We start from the raw sequence: 7,891 nt of genomic DNA, 5'->3' as shown, positions 1-7,891 counted from the left end.
AACGGTTGTATTTGAGGCAAATCAAATAGAACACATTACTGAGTACCACTCTCCATATTATGAAGCATAGTGGTGGCTGCATCATGTTATTGGTATGCTTGTAATCATTAAGGAGTAATGTTTTTTTAGGATAAAAAATAAATGCAATGGAGCTAAGCACAGGCAAAATCCTAGAGGAAAACCTGGTTCAGTCTGCTTTCCACCAGACACCGGGAGATTAATTACCCTTTTAGGCCAAATCTACACTGGAGTTGCTTAACAAGAAGACGTGGAATGTTGCCGTTACAGTTTTGACTTAAATCTGCTTGAAAATTTATGGCATGACTTAAATAGTTGTTTAGCAATGATCAACTACCAATTAGACAAGAGCTTGAAGAAATGTCAAAAGTTTAATGGGCAAAAACTGTACAATCCAGCTCTTAGAAACTTATCCAGAAAGACTCACAGCTGTAATCACTGCCAAAGGTGATTCTAATGTATTGATTTATGGGTGTGAATACTTATGTCAATTAGATATTTCTGTATTTCTTTTCACAACCTTTGCAACACTTAAAACAAACATGTTTTCACTTTCTCATTATGGGGTATTGTGTGTAGATGGGTGAGAAAAAATATAGATTGAATCCATTGTGAATTCAGGTTGTAACAACATCATGTGGAATAAGCCAAGGGGTGTGAACACTTTCTGAAGGCACTGTATTATTAGTCTGTCCTCCTCTCACCAGTCTCCTGTGATGCATACAAATGCGCTGGTTTTGGCTGTGTCGGTTGTTCTGTTCCCCAGAGGTTTGGTTGAGGTTACCTGGATGGTTTCCTTTTCAGTTCCATTGCAACTCCTGCCGAGAACATAAAGATATGGCAGCCAGTCAGCGGTTTGGGATGGAGAGAATATCAGAACCTTTTGAAGGATCATGACTAATTGAATGTGCTGGACTGCGAATGTGCGTATGGATGTGTGTGTGTGTGTGTGTGTGTGTGTGTGTGGGGGTGGGTGGGTGGGTGGGTGGATTTATTGCATTGGTGTGTAATAGTGTGTGCGTGTGCGTGTATGAATGTCACTGAATTGTGTGAGTGAGCATTAATGCAGGTGGGCACATGTGTCACAGTGTGAGTTATAGTGTGTGTGTGTGTGTGTGTGTGTGTGTGTGTGTGTGTGTGTGTGTGTGTGTGTGTGTGTGTGTGTGTGTGTGTGTGTGTGTGTGTGTGTGTGTGTCTCGCTATGGGATTGGTAATGTGATTGAGTGTGATTGACGGCGGGTAGTATTTACATTTAAAAGGCGTTCGTGAGGGACACACACAGCAGGTGGGACCCACAGCTCGTTTGAACTAATTACACCGACTGAGAGCAACTCCAGAGGATCATTAAAAGTTTCCTCCATTCTCCACAACTTTCCCTTGTGAGGTCTCACACATCGGTTCTGGACTTCACATGCCAGACAGATTGTTATCCACTTCAGTGGCAGCAGCACGCTGCTGAGAACAATGGGCCCTCTTCTTTAACCTCTGTTTGACAGAGCTAGGAAGGTTGTGTGTAATCAGGATAAAAGCCATGGAGGTTAGTTACACAGGGCGCTGTTTTATAGTTAGGCCATTTCAAAATAAAGCCATGGAGGTTAGTTACACAGGGCGCTGTTTTATAGTTAGGCCATTTCAAAATAAAGCCATGGAGGTTAGTTACACAGGGCGCTGTTTTATAGTTAGGCCTTTTCAAAATAAAGCCATGGAGGTTAGTTACACAAGGCGCTGTTTTATAGTTAGGCCATTTCAAAATAAAGCCATGGAGGTTAGTTACACAGGGTGCTGTTTTATAGTTAGGCATTTTCAAAATAAAGCCATTACAAGGGCTGCTAAGTGACTATGATGTTGAGCAGGACTGGTGTTGTCAGACTGACACTGAGGAAGTGTCTGACAGCTGGCAGACAACAGTTTCCTAGTAGCACTACGCACCACCAAGTCAGCTTGTGTAACTGATGATTTGACATAGTGTCATTATGGCCAGTCAGGGTTTTCTTCATCTCAGAAAAAACACATTCACACAACACTGAGTTAAACTGTCAGTTTTCATAACCAGAACTCATTTCACCCAACGGGAACTGAGCAGGACATCTCTAACTGTCGTGGCAACTGTTTCCTAAGTTATCTCCCTGACGACCTGACCCCTACCATCCCCATGGTAACACCTGACCGTTGGCAGTTAATAAATGGCTGTTGAGCTGTCGCCGTGACAGTCCTGGGTGTTTTAACTGGCCTGAATGATGGATGAAGAGGGAAGAGAGCCAGGGGCCAGTTGTCATGATTACTCCACTGATAGGGCTCAGGATTCATTTAGCCACGTAGAATGGTCACGAAGCATGGCTCTGAATCCACAGGGATCCTTTGCTGCCCATCTCTGCCTCTGGGATCAGTATACCTCCCCAACGTTAATGTTTTATCATGGGCGCTCTGGCTTTCAGAATTAAAATGGATAAGGTTTGAGCGATATATGTTGAAATGTTGTAAGACATTACCACTCAAAGAGCTCTGGGTTAATGCATCCCAAGGCCCTATGCACTCACCTACTGCAGAAGTAGATCCAAATAGGACTTGATGGGAAATCTCCATTGGTCAACCTGCTTTTTTGTGCTCCAGACAGCAAGGTGTAGTCTGCCTCTCACAGTATATGGTAAAAAATACATTACTACTGAAGACAGGTTCTACTAATTCTAGTACTTAGATTCCCTATAGTGGAGAGGGGCAGGGAAGGGAGTGCTGTACATCTGACCGTACTCATTGGAATTTCATTGTTTGAATGTCGGCTGTATGTACAACAGTACTATGTTGCTATGGTTACTTGGTCAGGCCCTCGCCTCCAGGCCTTGGCATTCCGCGGCCTCAGATGTCACAGGAAGAAGTATGAAAGGTCAAAGTGTCTTCTGTTGCAGGAACCAATGAAAAGGTCTCGTATGTCGTAAATTTTTTCCTAAGCAGCTGACTGTCATCCAGCAGCTCATGTCTGGGTTGGATGGAGAAGTGATATGGTAGGAGGGAACAGCATGAACGTGCTTTGACAGAATGATTCAGATGCCTTTAATGATCCAACCGAAATTTGACTTCCGCTTTTCACCCAACCCCTCTGAAAGACACACATACAGTGTACAGGTTTTTTGAGAGGTGCTGCCACACTGGGCGCCCAGGGTTGTGTGGGGTTAAGTACCTTGCTCAAGGGTACAACAGCAGGCAATGGCATATAGGATTGATACCAGCAACCCTCTGGTTGCCAACTCACTTCTCAACAGATTTTTTCCAGTTGGACCTGGGATTCGAACGGTTGCCAGCTCGCCTCTCTAATCACTAGGCAACCTGCCGCCCCTATAGTCATTAGCTACAGGAGTTCCACCCTGAGCCATCTGGAGACTCGTTACCCCATTGAGCATTAGGTATGATCTGTAGGAGCCTAAATGACCACTCATATCCCCCAAGTAATTCATCACGTGAGCCATAGAGATCCTACATGTAAGTGTAAGATGTGAGCACACTCCGGAGAACCACTTTAGTTCTGTTGCACAATGATGGGTAATTCATGCATAATGAGGGCTTCACATGAGAGTGTCATGTATAGCCTACATATGTTCCAGAACCCACTGTGAATGTCATGTGTTTACGCCGTAGGCTCGGCAGGCAGGGGGATTAACACGTTGTCTGTGTGATGATGATGCTCATGATGAGGCTTATATAAAACAGGACTAATTACTTCTGATTACCATGTTCATAGTTAATGAGCTTCCAATCCCCATGGAAACCAGCGTGACATAAGAGTTCTCGCTTGGGTTTCCTAAAATCATTGTAGCACTAAGGTCATCTTAATTCCAATTAAACTAAATGGACAAAAGATTTGATCATCTTTCCCTCGATTCACACTAGGTTATTTAGTCTACCCTTTAGTAAACTACTGTAAACTTAGGCAACATATGACTTCTTCATATGTAGCCTATCAAATTATAATTATAGTGTCTCTGTGTCGGTTTCATGATGTATTTATTAATTAATTTAGTTAAGAAAACCCCTCATAACTAACCTAGGCTTAGGTCAGGGGAGAGAAGTAAAAAGTCTGTTAGCAACGGCCGCAGCAGTCTCCCGCCACAATGGCTTCTTTCATGGTTGACCGGAGGTCTCTGAGATTGTGACATCTATCTTGGATGACACAGAGAACGCAGATAAAACATTTCAAAACACACTTGTAGTGGTTTAAAGTAAAAATACTTTAAAGTACTACTTGTTATGAAAAACTAATAGTGGTGGATGGAATCAGGCGCAGAGAGCAGGGTTCTGTCCTTTATCAAATTTAGTACACCGGTGCAACCGAAAAATGATCACGCCAACACACAGGGCGTATATAGGTTGCCAGTCCAAAACAACAGGACAAAAATAGACCAGAGAATAAAGATAAGAAAACAAATCACACCATCAAACACAGACAACATCCCTGGTCATCCCGTGTACTGCCTCTGATCTGGCGGACTCCCTAAACGCACATGCTTCGTTTGTAAATGATGTCTGAGTGTTGGAGTGTCCCCCTGGATTACCAGAAATAAATAAAAAACAAGAAAATGGTGCCATCTTGTTTGCTTAATATAAGACATTTGAAATGATCTATACTTTTACTTTTGATACTTAAGTATATTTTAAACCAAGTACTTTTAGAATTTTACTCAATTAGTATTTTACTGGAGGACTTTTACTTTTACTAGAGTCATTTTCTATTAAGGTATCTTTACTTTTACTCAAGTATGACAGCTTATATTGTGACATTTTCTGATGTTTTTGTTTGTTTGTTGTTCGGCAGAGTTTTTTGTCTGTTCGAGCAAACCGTTTTTTTTGGAGGGGCTTGTCAAAATTTGACCTTTCGCCCTTTCGTTGATGATTGGTCGACAGTAGGTATTCTTCAATGAAGTGTTTGTTGTCATTAAATGACAGATGACTAGTTTTCCTCCACATTTTTTCACTTGAGAAATACTGCGCCAAAACATCTTATTTAGATGTGAAATTGTGTGACTTAGACCTCCTCGGCAAAAACGTCTAAATTAATTACAGATTTCTTGAGTTATTTTAGTGTACAGGCTACGGTGTCTCAAGAAGGACAAATTGTAATATTTCCGCATTTTTCTAGTTTTTCAAGCAAGGGTCTTTTAAGGGAGTATACGAGCACAGACGATCACTTCGCCTAGCCGAGTTCTGCTAGGAGCAAATGAACCTATGTATGGATACGCCTTTAGCCTACTGTTCCTTGGTTGAGGAAACATGGAGTGTAATCTACTGTATGTCTGCGTAAATAATGTTCTTGGGGAAATATAGCTGGTTTCTGAAACATCAGTAGCCTGCAGCTACTGACAACATAGTTGTAGGCTACTGATGACCGCAAGGCGCTACAGAGGGTAGTGTGTACAGCCCAGTACATCACTGGGGCCGAACTCCCTCCATCTCTCTGCCAGGTGGTGTCAAGGGAAGGCCCAAACATTTTTTAAAGACTCCAGCCACCCAAGTCATAGACTGTTCTCTCTGCTACCTCACGGCAAGCGGTACCAAATCTGGAACCAACAGGACCCTGAACAGCTTCTACCCCCAAGCCATAGACTGTTCTCTCTGCTACCTCACGGCAAGCGGTACCAAGTCTGGAACCAACAGGACCCTGAACAGCTTCTACCCCCAAGCCATAGACTGTTCTCTCTGCTACCTCACGGCAAGCGGTACCAAGTCTGGAACCAACAGGACCCTGAACAGCTTCTACCCCCAAGCCATGGACTGTTCTCTCTGCTACCTCACGGCAAGCGGTACCAAGTCTGGAGCCAACAGGACCCTGAACAGCTTCTACCCCCAAGCCATAAAACGTATAAACAAAACTGCTAAATAGTTAATCAAATGGCTACACATACTAACTGCATTGACACTTTTTTACACTAACTCTCTTGCACTGACACACTGAACTCTAACCACACACACACATACTTACACTGACACCCCAACAGACTCATACACACACACATTGCATACGCTTCCAGACACACGTACATGCACACCCACCCACACACACACACTCACCACATATGCTGCTGGTAGACACTTTACCCCTACCGATTTGGTATTTTGGTATTTTATTTTTATCCCTACTAGCTGTTGCAAAAGCAGCAGCTACTCTTCCTGGGGAAAACACAAAACAGGAAACATAACATAATAAAGAACAGTAATAGACAAGAACTGCTCAAGTACAGAACTGGCACACATAGCCTATATGTACAGTACATACAGTGCCTTGCGAAAGTATTCGGCCCCCTTGAACTTTGCGACCTTTTGCCACATTTCAGGCTTCAAACATAAAGATATAAAACTGTATTTTTTTGTGAAGAATCAACAACAAGTGGGACACAATCATGAAGTGGAACGACATTTATTGGATATTTCAAACGTTTTTAACAAATCAAAACTGAAAAATTATTCAGCCCCTTTACTTTCAGTGCAGCAAACTCTCTCCAGAAGTTCAGTGAGGATCTCTGAATGATCCAATGTTGACCTAAATGACTAATGATGATAAATACAATCCACCTGTGTGTAATCAAGTCTCCGTATAAATGCACCTGCACTGTGATAGTCTCAGAGGTCCGTTAAAAGCGCAGAGAGCATCATGAAGAACAAGGAACACACCGGGCAGGTCCGAGATACTGTTGTGAAGAAGTTTAAAGCCGGATTTGGATACAAAAAGATTTCCCAAGCTTTAAACATCCCAAGGAGCACTGTGCAAGCTATAATATTGAAATGGAAGGAGTATCAGACCACTGCAAATCTACCAAGACCTGGTCGTCCCTCTAAACTTTCAGCTCATACAAGGAGAAGACTGATCAGAGATGCAGCCAAGAGGCCCATGATCACTCTGGATGAACTGCAGAGATCTACAGCTGAGGTGGGAGACTCTGTCCATAGGACAACAATCAGTTGTATATTGCACAAATCTGGCCTTTATGGAAGAGTGGCAAGAAGAAAGCCATTTCTTAAAGATATCCATAAAAAGTGTTGTTTAAAGTTTGCCACAAGCCACCTGGGAGACTCACCAAACATGTGGAAGAAGGTGCTCTGGTCAGATGAAACCAAAATTGAACTTTTTGGCAACAATGCAAAACGTTATGTTTGGCGTAAAAGCAACACAGCTCATCACCCTGAACACACCATCCCCACTGTCAAACATGGTGGTGGCAGCATCATGGTTTGGGCCTGCTTTTCTTCAGCAGGGACAGGGAAGATGGTTAAAATTGATGGGAAGATGGATGGAGCCAAATACAGGACTGGAAGAAAACCCGATGGAGTCTGCAAAAGACCTGAGACTGGGACGGAGATTTGTCTTCCAACAAGACAATGATCCAAAACATAAAGCAAAATCTACAATGGAATGGTTCAAAAATAAACATATCCAGGTGTTAGAATGGCCAAGTCAAAGTCCAGACCTGAATCCAATCGAGAATCTGTGGAAAGAACTGAAAACTGCTGTTCACAAATGCTCTCCATCCAACCTCACTGAGCTCAAGCTGTTTTGCAAGGAGGAATGGGAAAAAATGTCAGTCTCTCGATGTGCAAAACTGATAGAGACATAGCCCAATTTTTCAGTTTTTGATTTGTTAAAAAAGTTTGAAAAATCCAATAAATGTCATTCCACTTCATGATTGTGTCCCACTTGTTGTTGATTCTTCACAAAAAAATACAGTTTTATATCTTTATGTTTGAAGCCTGAAATGTGGCAAAAGCTCGCAAAGTTCAAGGGGGCCGAATACTTTCGCAAGGCACTGTAGCAACCTCAATTACCTCGTACTCCTGCACATCGACTCGGTACTGGTACTCCCTATACAGCCATGTTATTTTCTACACCCTA

The sequence above is a fragment of the Oncorhynchus keta genome, chromosome 28 (genome assembly GCF_023373465.1).
Source record: "Oncorhynchus keta strain PuntledgeMale-10-30-2019 chromosome 28, Oket_V2, whole genome shotgun sequence".
NCBI lineage: Eukaryota > Metazoa > Chordata > Actinopteri > Salmoniformes > Salmonidae > Oncorhynchus > Oncorhynchus keta.
The sequence above is the reverse complement of the archived record's forward strand: the minus strand, read 5'-3'. Positions refer to the sequence as shown.